This window comes from Protopterus annectens, chromosome 8.part0 (genome assembly GCF_019279795.1).
Source record: "Protopterus annectens isolate FY-2018-M chromosome 8.part0, PAN1.0, whole genome shotgun sequence".
Classification (NCBI taxonomy): Eukaryota; Metazoa; Chordata; order Ceratodontiformes; family Protopteridae; genus Protopterus; species Protopterus annectens.
In genome coordinates, this window is record NC_056741.1 from 451,392,899 (window position 1) to 451,419,268 (window position 26,370).

At 38.8% G+C, this 26,370-nt stretch overlaps 1 protein-coding gene across 1 annotated transcript in view; it reads left to right on the plus strand.

The window, feature by feature from the left end:
- The window catches only part of NPR1 (natriuretic peptide receptor 1), a 3,300,976-nt gene that overhangs the window by 1,760,673 nt on the left and 1,513,933 nt on the right, over positions 1–26,370 (plus strand). The gene's annotated exons all lie outside the window — the stretch shown is intronic.

Genomic DNA, 26,370 nt, shown 5'->3' on the forward strand with positions numbered 1-26,370 from the left:
AATGTCTGCTGGTTCCATCCATGATCTCATGCTGCCAGTCACTACCTAAAGTTTGTGGCCATACCGTAGACAGACAGGTAAATTGTCCTATAAGTAAGATCTTACTTCACTGCCACAGTTCAGTACAATACCTGCAGTACAGTACAGTACAAAACCTGCAGTACTGTACAATACCTCCAGTACTGTACAATACCTGCAGTGCTGTACAATAGCTGCAGCTCAGTACAATACCTGCAGTACAGTACAATACCTGCAGTACTGCCATCACTGCTCCCATCTGCTGGTCAGGCTTCCAATTCACTCCATCCTCACTCTTCAAAAAGACCCAGAATACCTAAACTCTTCCATCAGTATTAATTTCTCCTCCCTATCCTGCAGCTAGCAATCCACTGTTTCTGCAAATTAACCATGCCTTCAGAACTGGAGATTCTGGTTTTCGTCCATGCTTCTTCATACATAACAGTACACTGTTCCATGATTCAATAGAGATCCCAAACATCTGTGGCTAAGAGAGCAACATCACCTGGTAGCAAGAAAATATATTCACAATATTCAAAATCTGCATAGTCTTTAGATTTCAACTGTGCCTTGACATCTTGTCTTTGAAAATTATAACCAAGATAGGAAACAAGACAGACCGCTGTGCCCACACTGAATATGTATGACATAGTGATGTTAAGAATAAAGACAAACTTCTTGTTCTGCAAATACAGGATCTGTAAGAGGCGGGAGCTGTGGGATATAGTACTGATTACACATCACACAAAACATTCTGGTATACATGGTCATATCCCTTCCCTAGGTCAACAAAACACACAGTGACTGTACTGAACTCCCATTACCTTTCCAATATCTGTGGGAGGACAAAGAGATGATCCATTGTTCCAAGGCCAGGACAGACTCTGTATTGTTCCTTCTTTATTAGCACCTCAGCTATTAGATGAAAAATAGGGGAACCATCCCACTCTACCAGTACAGAGATACTGTTCCCTCCTTCTATACAACATTGAAAAGGTGCATTAATGAAGACACCCTAGCAATATCCAGTGCCTTCAATATTTTGGCCAGCTGTTATCTATTCCTCCTATCATGTTATGTGGGACTCTTTAATTGCCATCATGACCTCATGTACTGAAATGGACCTAATCCCTCCAGGCTCTTCTGGCACAGTCTCCTCAAAGGTGGAAATGTACATTGGTTTCAGTAGCTTCTAAAATTCCCAGCATTGCAGTTCCTAACATTGCATTTCTAGTATTGTCTGTACTAAAGAGCAGAATTTTTCTATCATTTTGGAAATATCCTGGGAAGTATCCCTTTCCCCCTTTCCGAATGAATGGATGGTTTGCCATAAACTCAAAACTTATTTGGATCTTTGCTAAATGATTCTAACATTTGGCAGTACTGAATCCTGCCTATTTTTTTTTTAATTTATTAATTTATTCTTTTAGATAACTAGGTAAATAGGCTAGTTTGTGTTTTTTTTAGCAATAATCCAGGTCAGCTATAAAGAGCATTCAATGCTATCAGAATAATACTCCTGTAAGCAACTTATAATAGGTACAAAGCTATAGAAATGTTACATATGCATAAAATTAAAAAATGCTCTCATTATCAGCATCAGAAGAAATTATACAATTTGGAAAGCAAGCAGTGCACCACATTTCATCAGGATCAGAACAGCTCTGCAAATTATCATCAGTATACCGAACTTCATTAAAACAGAACAGTTCATATCTGCCAGTACTGTCCAGTGAGTTCTCAGTTTACCACCCTTGAGCCACAGCTCCTTACCAGGCCTCAACTACTGAGACCCTGAACAGAGTCCAATTAGACCTTGGAAGGTTGGAGTTGGACTCACCCTGCAGAAATATCTGTTAGGAATTGTGAGGGTACTGTCATGTTTAGGATTCCAGGGATTCTTCAGCTGTTGTCCATTCCATCTGACCCGAATCGTCATCAGATGGTGATGAGGTACCTGTCTTAATCCTTGTGTATGTACGATATAACCTCATATCTAATGGCATTACTACAAATTCAGTTAATGACCTTTAATCCAAGGTATTGTGGCACCATACATTTAACTAATGGCATTAATACAAAGTCATTTAATGACCTTTGACCCAAGAAATTGTGGAACCATGCATTTGAAAACAGCATTGTGGTTAAAATGATGTACATTATGGTCATTATGGCTAACACAGAAGTCCAGTAAAAATTCAACATTCAGTTCAGGTAAGCCATTCCTTCAAATGATGTGTCTCTGGATATCTCCGTAACTCCCTACAAGATAACTGAAGTCTCCCAGCAAAACTACAGAGTCAGTAGGTTGCACCGTATCAGGAAATTGTCTCAGAATTTCCCAGATATGGGCAGTGCATTTCACCTCCTAAATATTTAGATATTGTACTTGCAATATTCTAGATGACCTGTAAGCAAAGCATCACCAAATACTGACAAAGCCTCACACAGGAGAAGATCATTAAAAATCTAAGAGAAGATCTGAAACTGTGAAAAAAATCAGATTTCACTGCTTTACAATCTGATTAGAAGTAAGGCTGCTATTAAAGAACACCATCAAAGTTTTAACATATTTTACTCTGTGAAGTGACAAGCAGACAGCTTGCTATGTGTGGCTATTCAAGATCTGAAGTGATATGACCCAAAAAACATAATGTCCACCTGACTGTCACCACCATGGTGCCATGTACATATTGATATTTACTTGCAACCAGTGCATTAAAATACATAATTCACTGCCAAAGTGAAAAAGAATGGATGATATCTAGTTGCAACAAATGCAGGTTCATTATATAAGCTATTATTGTATGATATTGACAGTAACATGTACTCTTTTTTTTCCATGCTAACACTACTGATTATTATGAATTCAGAGATTCTGGTTCCAGATGAATAATAATAATAATAATAATTATTATTATTATTATTGTTGTTGTTGTTATTGTTATTTAGTCTGAGAAAGTGTTATATAATGTATCTATTTTTCCATTACTGATATGTTAGCATTAGGCTCCCTGATCTTGTGTTAACTTCCCCACTGGTGAATTCCATATAGAACCAGATCAGACACTGCTTCATAGGCCAGACGAAGGTCACCCCTTGGTAACCTGTAGGAGACAGAGTACAATAACAGTTCAAGTTCTGCAGCCCTATGATTTTTCAAGTAAGGAGTCATTGCACCTTTTCAAGGTCCTTCAGCTGACTTGTTCAGAAGCTGCAAAATGCATTACTGTACTCAATAATGTATTAGATGTCAGCTGTGTAGCTGTATAATGATCTGCTTGGAGAGACTGACTGCACACATCCTTTAGAACTAGAAGCGCTCCAGAGTGTGCTTTTCTAACATGAGTGGAGAGACACTAGTTCAAATCTCTGCCATTAATAATGGTACCATTGTTTTGATTCCACCATTTATTTTGTAGTTATAATTTGCCAAATGATATGATGGTTCATTTCCAGGTATTACAGGTAAGGTCATTACTACTGTGGCAGTTGTGTATTTTTCCAGATGATCTTGAACGACTTTGGCATTTTTATTCATGTAATTATGTTTCCAGTTTTGCAAGCATCAGCATGTTATGATTACCCAGAGCCCTTTTCCCACTTTCATATGTGTGGAGAATAGTCCAAAAAGAATGTTCTCAGTATACAGCCCTGTGGGACACCACTAACACCCACTGCCAGGAATCAAATAGACAGTTAACCTCCAATCATGACTTATTGTGTTTGGGTTTGCACATTGAATTAGATGTGGATTGATATTCTAAACTTTTAGTTTGTTAATTATTCTTTGATATGGAATATTGTCAAAAGCCTTAGCAAAGTCAGGATAATCAATGTGTACTGTCCATCTTCATAAGGTGCTCCTACTATGTCTTTGAAGAATGCAATTTTCAAATAGCAAGTTATCCCCTTACAAAATCTGTTGCACTTATAACTTCTGTGTCATTTTCTATAAGTTCCATTATGACTCTCTTTACTCAGTAAACTGGTCAGGCTGATGAGTGTAAAATTGTTTGAGCCTGATGTGACCCCCCCATGAATAGATTTCAACATAATATGTCACTCTAAGCCACGTTTTTGCCTTCATCCTAACATTTTGTTCAATGTGTAGAAAACTATCTGATCTGACATGATCTGGTCCATCTTCCTCAACAACTAGGACTAAAACACAGGATGTATAACTCTGATCAAGTCACTTGAGCTCAAATTGCTCTCGGGTAGCCCCTGGAAAGGGACATTTGTGACTAGTAGGCTTACCTAGTTAACAAATTATCTTTCCACTCCTATGGAGAATTTGTTCTTTTTAGTCTCATCTTCCCCAAATGAGGTCGATATGGAGGACAAACAATCATCTGTTAAAGAAGGGGTCTCCGTGTTTTTCTGCAGTTGTGGATAACCTGTGGATAACCTTACTGTCATGGTGGCAAGATCTGATTAAGTCAGATGTGAGAGTATTTTCTCCATAAGTGCCATGTCCTTCCCCTTTTAGGTCCCTTTCTGCCAGGTTCTTAAGGCCAGTTTCTTTTTATGGGTCTATTTCCACATATATTGACTACCTAAAGCTGTGTAGGGCCATGCTTCAGGCATGGAGAGACTTGGGTCTCAGCCCATTCCTCATGTGATTCTAGACTTACCTGACATCTTTCTTAGCCTCTCATTAAACCTTTTTCTATATCTGGTTACATCAAGGCTTTAGCTCAATCCAGGTCCCAACACCAACAAGTTTACTCCTTCTTTGTTGGTGTCACCACTGGCATGGATTAATTTAGCATTGATGCATCTGCCCTGGTAATGATTAATTTGGTGTCAGTCTCAATATCACAGTTCTTGGCCTTCATATCCTTATTGAGGCCCTTAGTGTCTATGAAGCCAGTAAAGCCCGGCTCAGTCCCAATGTTGCAACCTGCATTGCATAGACCTCTGAGCCTGCTTTTTTAATGGCCTTCCCTAGAAACCATTTTCATCTTGTGATAAAGCCTTCAATATCTTCTAGGCACAGGGGCAGAAGATCTGAAAACCTCAAGCAGAATAGGTTTAGAGATTCTAAAGTCATCTTGACTTGCGCTTTAGATGACTCCCTTCCTGAGGAGGCATGCTAAAAGGCAGTGTAATAGGAAGCACCTTGACTCCCTCTAGGAGTCTCTGTAGTCAGACACAGACACAACTGATGAGGTAGATTCCGCTCTAATCCCTCCTTCTGACCATAAGGTCAGAGAGATTTTATAGTTGATGTAGGAGAAAGGGGGGGTGGCCCAAAGCTACCCTTTTGTCCTTGGGAAAAGTTCTGCTGAAGGCCTTCAGATCTCTTTCCTTGACTTCCTGGGTAGTCCATTCCATGGATAACATAATAGCACTGATATCCACAGTCCTTCCCATGAATGACATGTTAGCACTTGTGCCCACAGAGGAATTGAAATAATCAAATGCTGTGGCTTCTATTCACAGGAGGCTGGGCTGGATTATCTGCAGTCTATTCCATTTAATGCACTGTTCTTTTGAGCTTGCATTTTGCAGCATGGCATCCTCCATGAGCCTTTCCTAGTCCTTTATGCAGTGCACACTTGATAACCCATGGTACTGGTCAAATGAGTTCAGCAAGGAAAAATGAAAGAGTCTCCTTAACTGCTTCACAGAGGTAGTTTATTGCTTGCTTGTTATCCCTGCTCTAACCTGTGTCACAGCAGAATTTTGAAGTTTACACCTTAATGAGGTGTGACTGCAGAATGACCCTGCCCTGGGCCCAAGGGTGCCAATGCCCTGAGCCTTCCCACAAGCTTTTGGTCTGGCCTCTCCAATAGCCCTGATGGCTCAGAGCTATAAAGGCAGGTACAGTTCCACCACTCGTGTCTCACCCCCCAGGATAGGCAAATCCATATTACTGACAGCACTCTCAAACACCTGAGCCACAAACTGAACTTGGGTTACCTGAGTTATAGTCAGGGCTTCATCACTATGCTACCATGCTGATTAAAGATTGGGATTGTTGTATATAAAATCCTGCAGCTGACTCTTTTGTCACTATAGTGGCCCTAAAAAAGTCTCCAAACCCTCAGAGCCCAGTGTTGCGTCTCCTCCAGAAGGATTCAAGAGTAGAAGGACCATTTCAGGAAGAGGGTCTATTCATTTTCAATGTTTTTACATAAGGAGCTTGGTTACCAGGCATGCATGTTCAGGTTTCAATGCATTATACTAGATGAGATGTCCAGTATGTTGGAGAATTTGTCTGACTCTGCACTGCTTAAAAAGGACATCACTCACACATTAACCTTTTCCACACTGAATGATACCACTATGCACCTAACCCGCAATATGGTAGATGTTGCAGCAAAGGTTGGGATGGTGCAGTGGTGCAGCGATTTATATTGTCACCTCACAGCAAGAGGTTTTCTGGTTCAATTCTCAGCTAGGAAACCTTCTGTGCGGAGTCTGCATGTCCCCCTTCATTCATGTGGATTTCCTCTGGGTGCTCCGATTTCCTCCCACGTTACAAAGACATGCATCTGGAGCATTTCTCCTCAGGCATCCACTGAATATTGGCTTATTACAAGCCAGACTTTCCCAGTAAACACATGTTAAATAAAATAAAATAAAGATAAAATGTTCTGCAGGCCTTGCTCTGTCTTATGTATTTTCAGGATATTTTTAACCCTTTCCACACTGAGTGATCTCACCATGCACCTGACACACACCCTTTCCACACTGAGTGATCTCACCATGCACCTGACACACACCCTTTCCACACTGAGTGATCTCACCATGCACCTGACAAACACCCTTTCCACACTGAGCGATCTCACCATGCACCTGACACACACCCTTTCCACACTGAGCGATCTCACCATGCACCTGACACACACCCTTTCCACACTGAGTGATCTCACCATGCACCTGACACACAATACGGTAGATGTTGCAGCAAAGATAAAATGTTCTGGATGCCTTGATCTGTCTTATGGATTTTCAAGATAATTTTAAGGTGTCATTTTTTTTTGGAACACAAACTGCTCTATTGTTTTCACCTTTTTACTACACACTGTACATACACATGAGCTGTCCTCTTCTGGTAGTTGGTCCATTTTAATTATAATTTTTTATCAACTTTTCTCCATAATATATTTGATCTAAGCATCAGGCACAACCAAATACCAGGATACATACTGCATTTGTTTCTAGTTACTTTTACTGCAGTCCATTAATGAGTTCTTTTCTCCCTCTTAACCTTTTAATTGTTCTGTTTCCCCCACTTTCCCTTACCATTTAATGCACTCCTTCCCATTCTAGTCCTTTTTGATCTCTCCTACCCTACTGTATGCTATTCATTCTCTTATCCTAATGCTCACATTTCTTTTTATGGCATTTACTGGATGTATGCTTGCTTATTCCTTTCTGTATTTCTTTCATTTCCTTCATTAACTGTTTACCTTCCCCATATTCAGATCCAGGTTTATTCTTCATTTCCTTTTTATCCCCCTTTTTGCCACTAGCAATAACACTATCAATGTCCCTTTATGTGCAATCCATCTACCCTAAACAAACAAGTTTGTCTCGTTCAGCTGCCATTCTTTCCCTATAATTCTCCTAAATAAGATTTGTCAAATCTCTCTTAATTCTAATTTCTGACTTCTAAAAGATATGACCATTGTAGATGGCAAATCAAAGCTATACTGGAGGGCAGTGAAAAGGAAAACCTTAATGGCTATTGGCTTAAAGTTTACAGCCCCATATATGTCCTTCTCTAAGAAATAAACCATATACAGTAATGTCACAAGTCGCTCCAGTGCAGCCAGCAGCAAGCTGAAAGATACTAGCACAGTTAAGGCAGTGTATACTGTGGTGAATGTCAGCTAAACACTAGGAATTTGCAACAGAATCAGGGATTTTGCAACCTTCAAGTCAGGAAGGCAGCAGTAATGTCTGAGATGACTTACTTGACTGCTCCAATTTGATGGCAGTTGGGGATTTTCTGTCTCTCCACCTGCCAATATGTATAGCCTTTCCATGTGACATGTGGATTCTGGGCATAATATTCAGATAGTATGTAATACTATTCCTCTTACATCCCTTGACATACCCCCTTCCATTTCCCAATGTCTCATTCTATCTGAAAATTGGCAGATTTGATAGAGGTTTCTACCTTCCTCCAAGAAAGAACCATCCAGGCGATTCAACTAGACCAGAAAGTTGTCTGCTTCCACTGCAGGTTATTTTAGTGTCAACAAAAAAAACAGGGACCCCAGACCCATCTTAGACATGGCTTAAGCCACTTTGTACCAAAGTAAAAGTCCTGGACAGTCACAGTTATGTTGATTCTTTCTGTCTTGTCAAAAGGAGATTGTGTGTGGTCTTCAGATCTTCAATACTGTCCCTGCATATCAGCATTATTTAGGAGTTGAAGAGGTTCCTCTGCTTCTGTGTAGGAGCTAATCACTGTCAAGTCTAGGATCTTCCATTTTGAAGATCCTCCACCTCCAGCATATTCACTAAGTGTATAGCAATGATTGCAGTGAACCAAAGGTTACAGGGTGTCCAGGTTTTCCTGTAACTGGATGATTGGCTTCTTGCCATTCTAACCTAGAGATGTTGATTATAGCTAAAGGTTAATTACTCCAGCTATTCAACACATTAGGGATTACAATAAACCTCGCAAAGTCTCGGATGGAGCCATTGCAATCTCACAAATTTATTAGATGTTCACCCTTCTTTTCAAATCAGTCTTCTACCAGAAAGACTTGCACCTATTTTACAGGCTGTGGCCAAGATTTACCAATCCAGATATATGTTGGAAGCCATGTGGCTCAGGCTACTATGGCTCCAGGCAGCCACGGTATCTCTTATTTCCCTGGCAAGCAATCATATGAGGATCATCCAGTGGGTGTTGGAGTCTCAGTGGAACTAGTGCTCAGGTCTGATGTCGTACTATATCAGATATCTCTGAGACATGTCACATATACCAAAAATGATGGCTGATTGACACCAACCTTCCCCTGGGCAGCACTTTCCAACCTCTCAGCCCTCAAGTGACTATCATCACAGATGCTTCAGCCCTATGTTGGGGCATTGTCAAAACTAGATGATCCAAGATGTCCAGCCACAGACCAAGGTCCGTCTGCATATTAGTGCCCTGGATATTAGGGCAGCTCTTATCACCCTATAGACATTCCAGGATTATCTTTTTCAAAGTGGGGTTTCCAAGATAGTAATTTTGTATATCAAAAAGCAGAGACAGACTCATTCTAATCCCCTTTGTTGAGCTGTTTGAGGGTAATGAAATTGATCCTATCATCAGATCCCTTGTTAGCAATTGTTGACATTCCTGGAGAAGCCAGCTCCCAGTCAGACAGGTCCAGATAGTCTTGCAGCTATATGGTGGTGAAATCTCAATTCTACCACTGGGAGGAGACTTAGTGTGACCTGTTTGCCTCTCTAAGCAACACCAAGTGTAGGAACTTCTTTTCCCTATTTCCCATTTGGGACAGCAGACCAAAGATGCCTTTTTGTCTGGGATTGGTCTTCAGGTTTTCTATACATTTTTTCCTCTGTTCCCCATGATTCTAAGTCAGTACAGAAATCAAAGTTGAGCAGGGCCGAGGTAATTTTCATAGCCTTGTTCTGGTAATGACAAGTGTGGCTCCCCTTGCTCTGGAGTCATCTTTTGCAGAGACGTCTCAGATTAAAACCTTTGAGGAGCCTACTAACTTAACTGTCTAGCAAACATTCCCTGGACCTTCATGCCTTCAATTTAACATTTATTTTCTCTCATTACTATGATGCTCTACTATTCAACTTACCTTGACAGGGTTGTTCAGATCAATATTTCTGCCAATAAGCCCAACAAAAGGAAAATGTACAAAAGCAGGTGGACAAATTTCTCATATTGGGCTTTAAAATGGTGGACCTCATTTCTGCTCCATTTAGTCTAGTCTTTGATTACCTGTACATTTTTTAATTAACTGGGTTATGCTTCCATAAAATTCCACCAGGGGACTGTGTAGACTTTCCATCATGGCTTCCAAAATTCTTCCTCATCAAGCCTCTGCTTAGTGAGCCTTTTCCTACATGGGAACTCTATTTCATTTCACAGAGAAGCTCAGCTTGCTTTCATTTGATCTAACAACTATAGCAGATCTGTAGTTTCTTTTCTGGAATAATCTTTTTCTTAGTAGCTCTTACTCAGTGAAAACGATTTCTAAACTGCAGGCTTTATGCATTGATTTTTCATAAATGATTTTTCACGAGACCATGATGGTCATGTACATTAATTCCTCCATTGTACCTAAAGTAGTCACAGAGGCAAATATTAATTAATTTTCTAGCATTTCCTAACTATGCTAACAAGGGACAATATTTATTACACTGCATGGCTGTAGACAGGCAGTTATACTTTTGACTCAACAGGGCTATAGGAAGGATTTACAATTGTTTTTTTTTATGCTTTTAGAAATTGCATATGAATGTTTTCAATTCCACTATGATTAGATGCTCACTGACTGCATTCAGTTTTATAATGATAAGAATGGCAAACTGTTATCTTTAGAACCAGGAGCTCATTCTGAGATCTGTATCTACATCACAGGCTAGTTTTAAAGAATGCTTCTATTATTGATTTACCTGCAGCTGTAACTTTGTCTTCTCTAAGTGTAATTACAAGGAATTACAAACTGGCTGTGTTATCCAGATCTTGGACCTCCTTTGGCACCACCGTTATTTGGGGATATATTTTCAGGAGGCCACCTACATTAGTTGCTAGACACTGTGTCCTAGCAATAGAGGAGGATGAAACAGACCATGTCAGATTTAAAATTTATGCATATACAATATCGACTGATCTGAATGGCCATGGTTCATCCTTCTGAACATCCTTGTGTATCTTCCTCCAACCTGGCAAAAGGGGGAGGAATCCCATCAGTAGTATTAGGCATTCTCTGCACTGATTTGAGTGGCAAATACCAGATATGAAAGAAGATGGCAACAAACATTAGATTATGGATAAAGTGGAGGAACTGAAGGTTAGAAAAGTGCTAAGTACAATGAAATCTGCCATTTTAGTCCTAGTGACTGAAGAGGACAATCCACAGTCATACGTATATAAGTGGAAGGTTGGTATAATAGTTAAGGTCTTAACCTTACAAATGCAAGATATATGGATTGATTCTGCCTTCCAGTTACTAGCTAATAGCTAATAATATGCAGACTGATAACTTAGTATTTTTGTGGTTGGGGGTTGTCATAATGGTTAAGGTGTTTACGTCATAGACACAAGGTACAGAATTTGATACTAGGTTTTGGGTTGGCATAGTGGTTAAAATGTTTGCCTTGCAGACAAAAAGCACAGGGTTTGATTCTCAAATGGGATAATTAACTAGACTTAAAATGGCCCAAAAGGGCAGTTAGCCTAGTACTAACCTATGAACCAATAATAGCAAGTACATAACATTTGAAAACGTTGTCTGATCCCATGAATCTCTTACTTTTGAAACACCTATCATGTATGTAGTTACATAAGGGATATCTCTCTTTGTATAGTAATCTGACATATTGATTTGCTTATTGTAAAGGTGGCACTTTTTTTCCGCTGGTACATTCAATATATTCCATGATTGGTATATCGCTTCCTTGTTTATTTATTCTATATTACATTAATTTATTTTCAGTTTTCTGATATAATTAAAATACTTTATTATTACCTTCAACTTTTAACAGCAGTCTAAGTTTATAGCTAAAGATAGAAGATTTGATAAGAAGAGTAAGTTATTTCTGTATTTTATTTAATTTAGATTTGTTCCTATGACTAGGGTAAATTTTGAAAATTAACTAGCATTTCTTTTTCTTTTCTATATCTTCTTAATGTGAGAGTTTTTTCAGAGATTTACATGTATATTCATGTCTTACCTGTATATGTTCATATATGTAGAAGTTAATATCATCATATAATTTACTGACATTATTATGTCTTTTATGAGTTATTGAGGCTAGTATGTCAGTCTGCTTTCATAAGTACGTCATTTATTGCATCACTGCTTCCACTGCTAGAATAATTGCTTAGGAAGGATGATATTAATGAGATTATACCTTTCATTACTTATATTAATCGGATTATTGACTTTTTCAAATTTACATATACAGTACCTATCCCCCAACTTTGTTAGCTATTTAGATATAAGCATAACTAAGGTTGGTCAGGGTTTTTCATCGAACATATATAGGAAACCTATATATTGTAATTCCTTCTTGTACTTCAAAAGTGGTCACCCATTCACACAGAAAAAAAGTATGGTTTAGGTGCAACGAATTAGACTTTCCAGAATGTTTTTGGGCAATCAAATGTTTCAAGGGGAAAAGCTGAAAATTTTGAACATGTTCTTAGATGGGGGTATCCCCCAGACTTCATCAATAAAATAACAGCAGAAGTCACTATGAGAAGGTGTTAGGCAACCACAAATTTGGTAAAGTTGAAAAAGTCCCTTGTAACATTAAACATGGTGAAGTTAACTGCAATAAAATTCTTTTATTATTATACCAAGTGTTTTTTGGTTTACATAGGACTTTTGTGATGGGTACGTTTGCTGTAAATGATTGGTTCCTAAAGACTAAATGTGGTGATTTTAGTGGTCATTAGTTTCAGTTTTACAGCAGTGGCTACCTTTCTATATTCTTGTCACAATAACATTATTTATATACATATATGTGCAGAATTTCAGCTATCTCTGAATTTTTTTCTTTCCACTGTTTGAAAATAATTGATATAAATGCTAGAATAACATTTCTCAAATATGTTTCTTCTGTAATGGGGAGACAAACAGACTTTATCTACTTATTCACTGCATATGAGGCTGCATCCATGAGTTCTGCCTATACCTCAGCATTGCACCAGCAAGTCCATACCATATATATGTAATCTGCTTCAGGGGTTCCCATCTCCAACAATTATTGTTGGTCATTATTTTCTTCTTCACTAAAGAGCAAGTTGTATTCTGCAGAAATCTAGTAAAGGCTAGTGATGGTGCATATGAAAATGGGTAAATATGCCACTTAATTCTATATCAGACACCTTCTCCATCAAGGTGTCATTTCACTTATTTTTGACAGGCCCTAGAAAGGTCTGGTGTTCTTGAATAAAACATGTGTAGCATAAATGCTTTTGCTTCTAAAATAAATGTGTGCATACTGTGTTTTGCACAACTGAGAAAATTATCTATTAAATTGCTCGTCTTGTTTACCATATAAATACTTTAACTGTAAATATTGTTAGAACTGTATAGGATATTCTGTTTTAATTGAGATCCACTGTTGAAAGGAGGAGAAAAGCCTCCCAAAGTGCCTATAAGGTCATGCCAGTAGATAAATCCTTTATTTATCAGTGACTCCAAGTAAATGGTTTTATCATCTATTCAGTTTTATATATTTTAGAGTTCCATATGTTCTCTCATATACCCAGTTGTGAAAATCTAGTGTTTAATACTTTAAGATCCTTTCTGATTTTTCCTTCTATCCCACTGGGATCCCATACTTCGTTTTTGCCCCCCTAGGCATTTTGGTTGTATTGAATGATGATTAACTTTCATGTCTGGAATTAACAAAATGGGATGCATTAGTGTTGTGCTGCTATATGCTTAGAAGTCATGGAGTCCTTGTCTGCTTTTACTAGTGGGTATGAATAGTTTTTTCTCACTATTCTTGGAGAATTTGCTTCCCAGGGAAATGAACTATTTTCAGAATATTGTTAGGGAGTGATGAATTACACAGGTGTGGTAAGTATCATGTCCAGTGGACCCAGTGGCAGCTAATGGCCAGCTGATAGCAAGCCTTGTGCATAAAGAGGGAAAAAAGATCTCTGCCTCACTGCTCCACTGTCTGGGGTTTAGTCCTAATCTGCAGTCATTGACAGCGTTTGCATGTTCTTCCCATGTAAGTAATGTTTTTTTTCCCTAGTTTTCTCTTTCCTACCACTTCTGTAGAACATGCAAAATAATTAACTAATCTAAAATGCTTGCATATATTGCAATAACTCTTGCTCTTGTAATGTTGCCCACGGCTGAAAAGAGTCCTTGATGATTATTTCACTTACCTGGTTAATACATGCTTAATTAAAATTAAAACTGAAAACATTTAAATGGATTGTTTTTACAAATACCACCAATAATCTGGGATTTCATATGTGTTCCCTTATTTATATTAACAAAAGGTAAGAAATAGGAAATAAAAATGTTGTAAAAACTTACAGTAGTAGATATTTGAGAAGATCACTGTTAAATAGTCCTACTGGAGCTTCAGGTGTAGAAGGCCTGATGACTGATCCAACTTCCAGAGCTCAGAACTCTTCTCCTTTAGGCATGGTGGATGCTTATCCACTAGGGTAGTCATCCTCCCTGAAACTACCCTATTCCCTATTTCTTATACCTCCCCCTACTATCAACCTGCATTTTCATATACCTCCCCCTCTATCATCCCTCTCTTTCTTATATATCTCTATATTTTTCCCTTCTATTCCTTCTTCCTCCTCTTCCTCTCCTCCCCTATCTATCTTAATCAACTTCTACCCCTCTGTCCCACTGTATTAACACATCTTTCCCATTGCTATTCCTTGTACTTATACTGTATATAACCAAACAGGAATTATAAATGCATTATTCCTTGATGACATTGTACCTGAGTATTTTTTTTCTGTATTGGATTATTGTAAATGTCATTTTGATGAGTTTGTCTTACTGCAAATATGATTTCTTATCTGTTGTTTGTAAAATTTATTAACTCACTGTGGAGCTTTTCTCCTCGGGTCTCCACTGAAAACGAGCCAAAAGCTCAGTTGGACTAACCCGGTCAACAAATGCAAAATAAATAAATAAAAAATTAATGTTTGAATTGCTCCTCTTATCTCTTCCAAAGATGGTTGGTTTAACATTATCATCAACTATCTAAGAAAAATTGTAGTGAATTGGTCTGACCATATAAGAGAATTTATAAGCTATGGGTAAAAAAAAAAAAGCACACCTATTTATAAAGATATTTTTATTGCATTTGTCATTTACAGGAAAAACTGTAGTTGTTTATGATTAAGTGCTAGTCCAGAAATCTTCTCAAACTTTTTGAAAGAGTCTAGCACTTGAGATATATTTTTCTCAGGATGTATCATCCGAATTGCAATGACATGTGCAAACTATGCCGAGTTATATGTTATGGATGTTGATACTGGAATACCCACTTGACTACCCTGTTGTCTTGAAAAGATTGCAGAAGTTTCAATGCCAGCATAAAAAGCATAAGGGACAGAGGGCAACACTATCTTGTACCACTGTTTAATAAAAAAAATGGATTGGATGATATCCTATTTGTAATAACCCCTGCCAAAAGTTCCTTGTACATGATTTTGTATGCTTCTGAGAAGGGGTCCTTTGATGCTATAAACTATGATGGCCTCCCATAGGAATGACCAGTATACAATGTCAAATTCCTTTTGTTAGTCTACAAACAGTGTGGCCACTGGACTATTGGCATGTTTCGAATGGCACTTCTGCATCATCTTTAAGCATAAGTGTAGCAGATCAGGTCCCCATAGTCTCCATTTAATAAAGCCTTGTTGTGTTTGATGTACTAATTTATCCATTACTTTTTGAGACATTTTGCAAATAGCTTAGAAAATATTTTTGTTTCCAGATGGAATAAGGAAGTAGGTCTGAAATCTGATGGGGAGTAATTCCCCTGCCTTATCAGTTTTAGGTAAGAGTGCTATCAGGACTGCACTGGGTGTAGTTGAACACAATTTCTTTCCTTCTTTCGTTTTTACCAAGAGTGATTAAAATGACTTACAAAACATACTGAGAGTCTCTGAGGCCCTGATTTTTTCCCATTTGGAAGGCTATTAATGATTTGTATTATTTCCTCAGTAGTAATACATTATTTAGGCCATTGCAATCCTTCTTCATTGAGTTGAGGCAGGTAAAGACATAAGAAAATATTTCATTATTTTGTCCTATCGATTTCATCCTTGCATATTGTGTCTAAATGTATTTATTTATTTTATTTATTTATTTTTATTTGTTTATCAGGAAAGTCCAACTGGGATAAATACCTGTTTTCAGCAGAGGTCTGGAGAGAAAAGCTCCACATTAACAAAACAATAAAAATATTAATTATAATCTTAAATATGATAATACATAAAATACATATATTGTAAATTACAGCTGACTTATTTACAATATGAACAATGAATAGTTCTGTTTTACAATGTAAGAAATAGAGTCAGCATAAAATGTACAACATAAGCAATGTATCAAGCTATCATAACAATCATCATTCCAAATGGCCATGCCATATTATTTACCTGTATTTATATTCACAATCAAGATTATTATCATAATGTTGCTTATTTCTATATCATTATATGGTGATTAGCATATGATGCCAAGTGTGCAATTTTGATGGGTTGCAAGACTGTTTTACCAGTATCTATGACTGGGCCCGACTCTGCACACCACCACTCACTGGCCATTTTTGGTTAATATCTTGCACTAGTCATTCTGAATTCTAACTCGTGTAAAAAAAATTAAAGGTGGCACCCCCCCCCCCTGCAGTCTGTACTGCAGGACTATTTATTTACATGATGGTATGCCTATGGGGCTTTTATATGGCCAAATTTAAGTAAATTATAGTGCTATGTTGAAGAATAAGTTCTCATACATGACATTGCGTTATGACTTCTGAGATAATTTTGCTGCCTACAACTTTTTAGAAACAATTTTGCATCACTCAGAATTTAAGATTTATTAGCAACTTATTAAAATAACTGGAGTACCAATGTTCTTTATTTGCAAAGGCATAAACTTTCACTGATATTCTGCTGTAGATTGAAACATTTCTTAAAGCAACAAAAAGGATTCTGGAATGTTGGTTTGAAGCCATGTTCTCTAACTTGTTACCATGGAATTTAAACTCATAATTTTATTTAACTGTTTACATAAGCATTCTTATAAAAACTAACCAAAAAATTTGAACCTTAATATGTGATGTGTGTGTATGTTTGTGTGTGCATGAATGCATGTGTGTGTACATGCATATGTCAAAATTTGCAGCAACAAAAAACAGTCTCTAGACCATGTTTTCTGATTTAGGGTAAGATTTATTTACAGGGGTGAACATATCTAAGTCATTTCTTGCAAAATTGATGAGAAGTAACCAAAATGTTTCAAAGTTCAGTTCAAGGCAGATCATTTTCAGTATTCCATTGTATTTATTTTCATTTTTTTTCTAGCAATGGCCAGAGTAATCAATAGTACTTTTCCATTTGTTTTTCCTTGGCAGGACAATGGCTCCTATCCCTTTTCATAGGTTTATAGGTTCATAGGAGGTTACTAGGCTATTGGCCCTAGGGCCTTTATAAGCCTAGCCATCTTATACTCTTGTTCCTTTATTGACCATGTTGTATGGTCTATATTTGCAGCATGAGTCTATGACTAGCACTAACTGCCCTTATCTGAAAGGGACATATGTGACCCCATGGGGTAAATTTACAGTCTCCTATACAGTTGTCTAAGTTATGCTTAAATAGGGTCATTGAGGATTGCTGTTTTACATGAATTGGGAGTTTGTTCCAGAGGGTGGCAATCTCTGGGAGACATATCTTTCTCTCCAGCATGTCCTGTTAATATCGCAGACTAGGTTAAAATCCCTAGGCTGAGTGAATCTTGTGCCATTTGACTTGCAGATGTGCAGCATCTCCATTAGGGCAGGGTCTGAGACTGCTCTGTAGGCCAGGCACGCCTCTCAGCAGCATATAGGATACAAAGTATAGTGTCAGGGTCTTCAGTCTGTCCATGTAGGTCATGTGTTGAAGGCCTTGAATTGCCTTGGTGAGAAAACTCTGAGGTCTTTCCAGCTGCTGTAGGTGTCTGGTGAGGTACATACAGAAGGGAACATTGTACTCATTTAGCAGTCTGATGAGGGATGAGTACAGAGAAGTTATCCTTAGCTCTGAATGCAATGCTCTTACTTATGAGATGTGCAACATAAAAGGTCTTCCTTACCACTGTGGACACATGGTGATCGAAGTTAAGGTTGCCATCAACCTGTGTTCCCAAAACTCTCACCACAGTGCTTGAGATAAGGGTGCTACTGTTAATATTGTAATTTGCATGAACTTTCCCTTTCCCAAAAGATATGATAACCCATTTTTTTTTATTTAGTTTAAATCTGAGGCTTTGGCACCAATCATTTGTCTGTGTAACCCCTTTTTGTAGTATGTCAGCATCATTAGGGGACTCAGTGATTGCACCCAGTTTGCAGTCACTGGCAAACTTGGTAAGCCACAGGCTATTTATTTTCACCTGGACTCCTGAGAAATAGATTCTAAACTGTAGGGGGCCCAGCACAGATCCTTGTGGTATACCACTGGTAAGTAGTCTACTGGTAGAGGTGGAATCCCCAACTTTGACTGTATGCGTTCTGTCAGTGAGCCAGTTGGCTACCCAGCTAGAAACATATGGGTTAATTCCCAGCTGGGTGGGTTTCTCAATGATGCCTGAGAGGAGGGTTGTGTCAAAAGCCTTGGCTAAGTCAGGATAGGCTGTATGTACTGTTTTGCCTTTATCCAGGGCTTTGGTGGCATTCTCAAAGAAGCTCTCCACATTTAATAAGCATGATTTACCCTTAATGAAGCCAAATTGGGTTGGATCAAGAGTTTGAAGGTCACCTATGTCTTTGTTGATAAGGTCCATGATGATTCTGTCCATGGCGTTACAGATACGGCTGGTTAGTTTTATGGGCCTATAGGTCACAGGGTCGGTTAATGGACCCAATTTGTGCAAGGAAATTACTGTTGCTGTTTTCCACTTTGCTGGGATTGAGCCAGGGACACTTTCCAGACTATCTTTGTCCTTCACACGTAGCCTCCTAGATACTTTTCTTCAAAACCCTGTCAAAATCAAGAGCTCAGGAATCTGAATCCCTCTAGAGGATGTGGCCACGATTTATACCTAGAAGCAGCTGCATTTTATTGCCATGGGAATTGCCTCTGCTACCTAACTTTGACACAGAAACTCTATCTCCCTACCATAGCACACCCTCTAACAAAGGTAGCACCATTGCTGTGTGCAGACATGTATACACAACCACATAGCATGCAGTATACTTACTGGGGTAAGCATTCATTATGTTGTGTGTGTGTGTGTGTGTGTGTGTGTGTGTGTGTGTGTGTGTGTGTGTGTGTGTGTGTGTGTGTGTGTGTGTGTGTGTGTGTGTGTGTGTGTGTGTGTGTGTGTGTGTGTGTACATTTATAGCTAAATAGAGAGATATCTCAATCTAGCTGCATGTATATATATATATATATATATATATATATATATATATATATATATATATATATATATATATATATATATATGGGTCTGCTGATAAACAATGAATGACCAAAAGATCAATGCTTACAAATTGACCACAAAAACTTGACTTTGCCAACACCAACACCCTACTGCACATGTATTAAGCAAAAACTTGGTACATACAAACTAAAAATAAATAAATAAATAAATAAATAAACACAGCCCCGCCATACCCCCTGCTAATTAAATATACTAACTCTGAGAGTGCAAAAGCTCAGGGAAAGAGCATATTTCATTAACCCGAGAATTGTGCAGTTTTACACACCTGTCAATCATCTGTTTAGCTGATCAAATTTTGTCAGCAAAATAGATGTTGATCTAAGGTAGACTCACCCATGAATGAAGCACCACACTGTAGAACAAATCAAACCTCACACCACAAGTTCCAGGCCAGATGAATTCACTCAGTATACTACACAGACTGATTTATTAAAATAAAAAAATTACATTTGCAGTAAAAATTAACAGCAAAACTTCAAACTCTTTTACCATTAAGAACAAGTAACATTTCTATGGCGCCTCGGCTTTCAGAAAAGCCTTTTCAGAGTACATCTTTCAGCTGGTAAGCATACACTTAAATACATGCATTTAATCAAGAAAATAATCATCCAATTAATAATTCGCTAAAAAAGCCAACTAAAAAGGTTAACTTTAAATATTCTTTTTAACCTTCTTACATTAAATGCTTCCAAGAGAATTCCCTATTCAAACCTCTTGGAAACATGGTATCATATTTAAAAATAAATATTGCTTCCTTCCTTCTTAAATATTTCTTAATTTTTTTTCATCAGTACTAAACTTAGTATTTACTTGTTCCAAAACAGTTGCCTGTAACCCCTGTGGTTCCCCATTATGGTGTTCCTTAAAGTACATCTTGCAGCAACACTTCTCTTACTTTCTCCACTATAAAATAATACACAAGGACATTTTAAACTATATATTTTTTTTCTGTATTGCAAGTGAAGCTGCCTCTTCTATCAAATTGTTTTCCATTGATGCTTTCAAAACTAACAACGATGTGTTTGCATACTGTGCAATTGTCACATGGAAAAGTTAAATATCTCACTATATTATTTTCTATATGTTTTGCTCTCTCAAATTTTCCATGTACTAACATGTCCTTAAGATTCCTGCCTCTTTTATATGAAAAGCATAGTTTAACATTTTTTAGGCAGGATTTTTCTTTCTGTTTATAGGACCCAATAATATCTGTTTTCTCTAAAATGTTAGAAAAATAAGTATACTTATATACAAAATATAACTCACCTTCTTTTTCCTCTTCATTCTTTTTCTACATTAATATGTTCTGTGCTTTATTCACTGTTTTGTTCATTACTTTATTATATCCCCAACCATACTTTCTCTGGCTCATAGCCCCTTGCTATAAACATGTTAGCTGTATTTTGAACTTCCTTCTCACATTCCTTCCTGTCACTGCACAAACGTTTAACCCTCACCATTCCCGATAAGGAATGGAAGAGACAGTGTGTGTGGCGGGAGTGACAACTAGTTCCAATGCAACATAAAGCTTGGTTGTCCCATTTTTCTAAATATTTTAGTTTTAAGTTTACCATCTGCTTGCCCTTCTGTTGTAATATCCAGATAATTTACTGTCTTTCCTTTTTGTAATCCATCAAATTTGATCTCAAACCTCTTCACTTGCAATTCATGAAGAAACTTTTCCACCTCCCCATAGCCCCACTTGCAAACAAAAATCAAACCATTCTGTAAAAAGGAACAGCATGTTTTCTAAAAATGTCACTCCTATACACTTTTCATAGAGACCCATAAATAAATTAGCATATGTGGGAGCAAAAGCTGCCTCCATAGCTGTCCCACACTTCTGATGATACAGAAAGCCATCAAACTCAAATATATTATTTTCCAAACAGAACAATGTCACTTCTATAATATACTGTGTACTGGGGCTTTTCCCCAGTAAAAATTCTATAGCATCGATGCCATCACTAATTTTAATGCTAGTGCATAGGCTGACTACATCTATCACTATAAAAACATGTTCTTCTGCCACACTATTTTCTTTACTTTATCCAGAAAATCAAAACTGTCTTTGATATATGAAGGTAATCTTACCACCTTCTTTAACAAAAACTGATGCAAAAAACATCCCAAATTATGGGTTACATAATTGCAGGCAGATACAATGGGACGACCTGGAAGGCTAACCATGCTTTTAAGTATTTTAGGCACACAAAAAAACTTTTGTCAACTCACTTCTTTTATTTAAAAACTTATTTTTAGCATCTTCATGACTAAAATAATTTAGTCTAACCCCTTTATCTATTAATTCTTCATAATTCTTAACCATCTCCTGAAAAGTTAAGAAACCTACTTTACCATAAATCTTCTCATTTTCTAGATGCTGTAAACACATATTTATATATTGTGTGTAATGCATTATTACTAGCTGTCCCCCTTGTCTGCAGGCTTAAATAGGAGTTCCTTTCTTTCCTTTAAAATTTGTAAAATGACCCATTCTTTTTGTGTCATATTATATTGAATTGCACTTCTAAAAATGTATTGCACTCTTGCTCTATCGCATAATTTAACATATGATGCAACATTTCAGTTTTATCACACTTGAAAGGAGGCATACATTTATTTTTGTAAGAAACACCATTAGCATCAAAGTTACCATAAGCATTCCATTCTAAGCCAGAATTACAAGAAAAAAACTTTCTTATTACTTGCAAAATCTACAAAACTTGCTTTGTTCACATCTGCTTCTAAAATTTTTGTTTGATTTGCATAGAAATCTATTAAATGTAACTTGCAAACAAAATTAAATATTTCCCCTTTAACTCATACATTCTGGGAAGAGACATTGGAATAAATTTCAACCCCCTATATAAAACATTTCTTGCCTGGAACTTTTTATGGGTGTGTGTGTGTGTGTGTGTGTGTGTGTGTGTGTGTGTGTGTGTGTGTGTGTGTGTATATATATATATATATATATATATATATATATATATATATACATATATATATATATATATATATATATATAGGTTCATAGGTTCATACTAGGCTATCTGCCCTAGGGCATTTATAAGCCTAGCCAGAGTGTGTTTGGCTTTCGCCACCCATTTTAAATTAATTTTGCTATGCCCTTTTTCAAGGTTAGTATACTGTGCCTCTGCCTAACAGTGACACAGAAGTGATACCCGGGGTAAACCTACAATCTCCCATCCACTCATCAAGATTCCTCTTGAAGAGAGTCAATGAGGGATTCTGCCTAACCTGGACTGGGATTTTATTAGTTGAAGGGAGCCTCTGGGTTATGAATCTGTCCTGCCAGCATGTCCTATTTATTTCAGTGCTGAGGTTCTAGTCTCTCAAGCACATAGCTCGATGGGATTTGGATTTTCTGAGGTGCAGCATGCCCATTAATTAAGGGTTGGACATGGCTTTATACGTCAGGCACAGATCGCCTCTGAGCAGGTGGTATGCCACTGAGTAGAGCTGGAGTTTCTTTAACTGGGCAGCATATGGCATCTGTTTGAGCCCTTTGATCCTTTTGGTGAGGTACTTTTGGGGTCTTTCCAGTTGCTGCAGGTGTCTGGTAAGGTACATCCCAAAAGGGGCATTATACTCAATTATGGGCCTGATGAGGGATGAGTAAAGAGGCACGATGACCTCCCCTGATCTAGATGTGAATCCCTTCATGATTAGGTGGGCTATATAAAATGTTTTTCTAACCACTTTGGCCACGTGGTTGTCAAATGAGAGATTGCTATCAACTTGGGTCCCCAGGTCCCTAATTCCTTCTTCTGTACTTAATGGATTACCACCTATGTGGTAATTTGTGGGCACTTTGTTTTTGCCAAAGGGGGTGACTATACACTTTTTGGTGTTTAGCTTGAGGCCATGGCTCTGGCACCAGTTGTCTGTTTCTATGAGGCCCTTTTGGAGGATGCTTGTGTCGGCTGGAGAGTTGATTATGGCGCCCAGTTTGCAGTCATCTGCGAACTTGGTCAGCCACAGTCCTTCCGTGTTGGCCTGTACCTCCGAGAAATATATATGCCTTGTGGGACACCACTTGTAACTGGTTTGGAGTCTGACATGGCTCCAGCAATTCTAACCATGTGGGTTCTGTCCTTGAGCCAGTTTGCAGCCCATCTAGTGATATAGGGGTTTATATTTAAGCTGGTGAGCTTATCTATAATGCTCGAGTGGGGTATTGTATCGAAGGCTTTTGCGAGGTCCAGGTAGGCTGTGTGGACCACCTTCCCCTCGTCAATGGCCTTGGTGACTGTTTCAAAGAAATCAACCAAGTTTAAGAGGCAGGATCTGCACTTAACAAAGCCAAACTGGGTAGGATCCAGTGTCTGTAGGTCCCCAATATCTTTATTTATGAGGTCCATGATGATCCTTTCCACAGCTTTGCAGACCAAGCTAGTCAGGCTTATGGGGCGATAGTTTTCAGGATCCGTTGAGGCACCAACTTTGTGGAGAGGGACCACTGTTGCTGTACGCCAATCTTTGGGTACATATCCTGCAGTAAGGCTGAGATTGAACAGTAGTTTTATGTTTGGGTTTAGCTCTTTTTGGAGTTCATGTAGGACGCAGCCCGGGACACCATCTGGTCCCATTGATGCTGTGTTTTTTGCTTTGGAGAGGGCAGCTCTTACCTGAGCATCTGAGATGTCAGGGGGGCAGCACTCTGCTGGGATAGATATTTGTCCTTTTGGTGGGGAGGGGGGGAGTTTGTGCTCAACCTGTCAGCTAGGATGTTGGCAATGTCTGTGGGTTTGGTGTATTTTTTGTCATTTTGGACTAATTCTGAGCATATCTGGGAATTCCCACCCAGGTTCCTAACATAACTAAAGAAAGCCTTGTGATTATCCTTAGTGTCCTGTGCAATTTTTCTCTCGAAGCTGACCTTAGACGATTTTATGAGTGCCCGTAGTTTTTTTGCTAATACTGATCAGAGATGCCTTCCCTTTTTGGGATTTTGCTCTATCATGTAGTAGCTTCCTCCTTCTATTGTATAGTTTGTTTGTGGCTGGGGTCCACCAGACAGGACGTCTGCCTTTGGAGGATTGGGTCTTGGTTTTATTTGGGATTGCATGATCCATGCATTCCTGAAGGTGTTCATAGAATGCGTTTATAAAGGATTCTGTGGTCTTGGCCATATTTTCCACAGGCCCAGGGGCTTTGAAGGATTCCACCTCGGTTTTGAGGAGTGTGAAATTTGCTTTAGAGAAGTTTTTCACTGTGGTTTTCAGGGCAGGGGGTGGAGTCAGGATGTGAATATCCAGTGAGATTAGTTTATGGTCTGATCTTACCAGTGAGGGATACACTTCTGGTCTGGAGCATAGAGTGCCCATGTTGATGATGATCAGGTCCAGTATGTTTTCCCCTCTTGTGGGAGTGGTAACAAGTTGTTCCATAGCATTTGAGTTTATAAATTCTAGGAACCTTTGGGCTAGGGTGTTGGAGCTAGAGTAATGCTCCCAGTCTATGTTTGGGTAGTTGAAGTCGCCCAATATAATGGTGTTTGGAGAGACCTTCATATTTTCTAGTATTCTCAGGAAGGCTGAGTGGGGTTCCTGGGTTTGGGAGGGTTGTCTGTAGCAGGCTATAAACTGGAAGGCAGTTTTACCCACTGTTAGTTGCACATGGATAGTCTCTGATGCTTCGTGCTGTGCCACCAACCTGGAGGTGTGGGTATCTTTGACGAATATTGATACTCCCCCTCCTTTTGTGGTTCTGTCCAGGTTTTGGGGCCAAAAAGCATGGCATGAGGTATAACCTGGTAGTGCTGGGGTGCTTTCGGGAGCCTTGAACCAGGTTTCTGTTACTGCACAGATAGCGATGTTCTCCATGCTAAGGGGAGTTTCGAGTGCGTGCATCTTGAGGTTTAGACTTCTGGCATTGAATAGCATAACTCTTAGTTTATTATCCCTTGTGATACATATGGAGGTGGGTTTGTCTTTTGAGCCTTGCCTAAAAAAGGCACTATGGGGGTAGCAAGAGCCTTTGCCAATATCCGAAAGCCCAGGGGTGACAGGTGCAAGCCGTCCCTAGCGAAGCACCGTGGCTTGTCGAGCAGGTCATCTCAGGCTGGCAGGCATTGGATCCCCTTTGAATGACACCAATACTTAAGCCAATTGTTAAAATTAATCATCTTGTCTTCATATTGTGGCATCATTCTTGGTGAGGGTAAGATGCTACTCAAGGTCAGGGTCATACCAGCCTGGGCTACATGCTCAGAGAGCTCCTCTATGTCTCTTTTCATGTAGTCCAGGGAGGTACATCTCAGGTCATTCACACCAGCATGGACAATGACTGAGTCATATTTGTACTTGCCTTGGAGTGACCTGAGTGCTTGTGTTATGTGGCGGATCCTAGCGCCCGACAGGCAGCTCACCGTGACCTTCTCCTTATTCAGCCTGGTGAGTGGGACGTCAGTGTGCCTGACGATAGAGTCACCTATTACAAGTGTATCAGGTGTGTTGTTTAGCCTTAAGGGCTGTGACTGTTCGGCACACTGGCTTTGTGAGCTATGTGTTGCATGTGTTTTGTTTTGGGGTAGTGGTTGCTTGGGTGTCTGCTTTGGAGGTCTCTGCTGCTTAGGCAGATTTTTATTTAGAGCCTCCGAGTATGTTTTGTGTGTTTATGTGTTTGGTTTGCTGTCGTGGTAGGTCTATGTGAGACTGGAATTGTAGTGAGTGTGGTTTCCTTCTCCTCCTGACTGGTTTCGCCAGTACTGAGTTGAGAGAGCATAGCCTCCAGTATGGCAATATGGTTGCATCTCTCACATGTGTTGGAATTTGTTGGGAGGAGGAGAGGGTTGTCTGTGTACATGAGGCAGTTGTAACATTGCTTCAAGATTCCCAGATTCATCAGCTGGACCGGAGAGGAGATTGACAACTGACCTTTGGATATGCTAGAATAGTACTGGGAATTCCTTTATAATTGAAAAAAAAGGGCCAATGGGGAACGAGGTACTCAA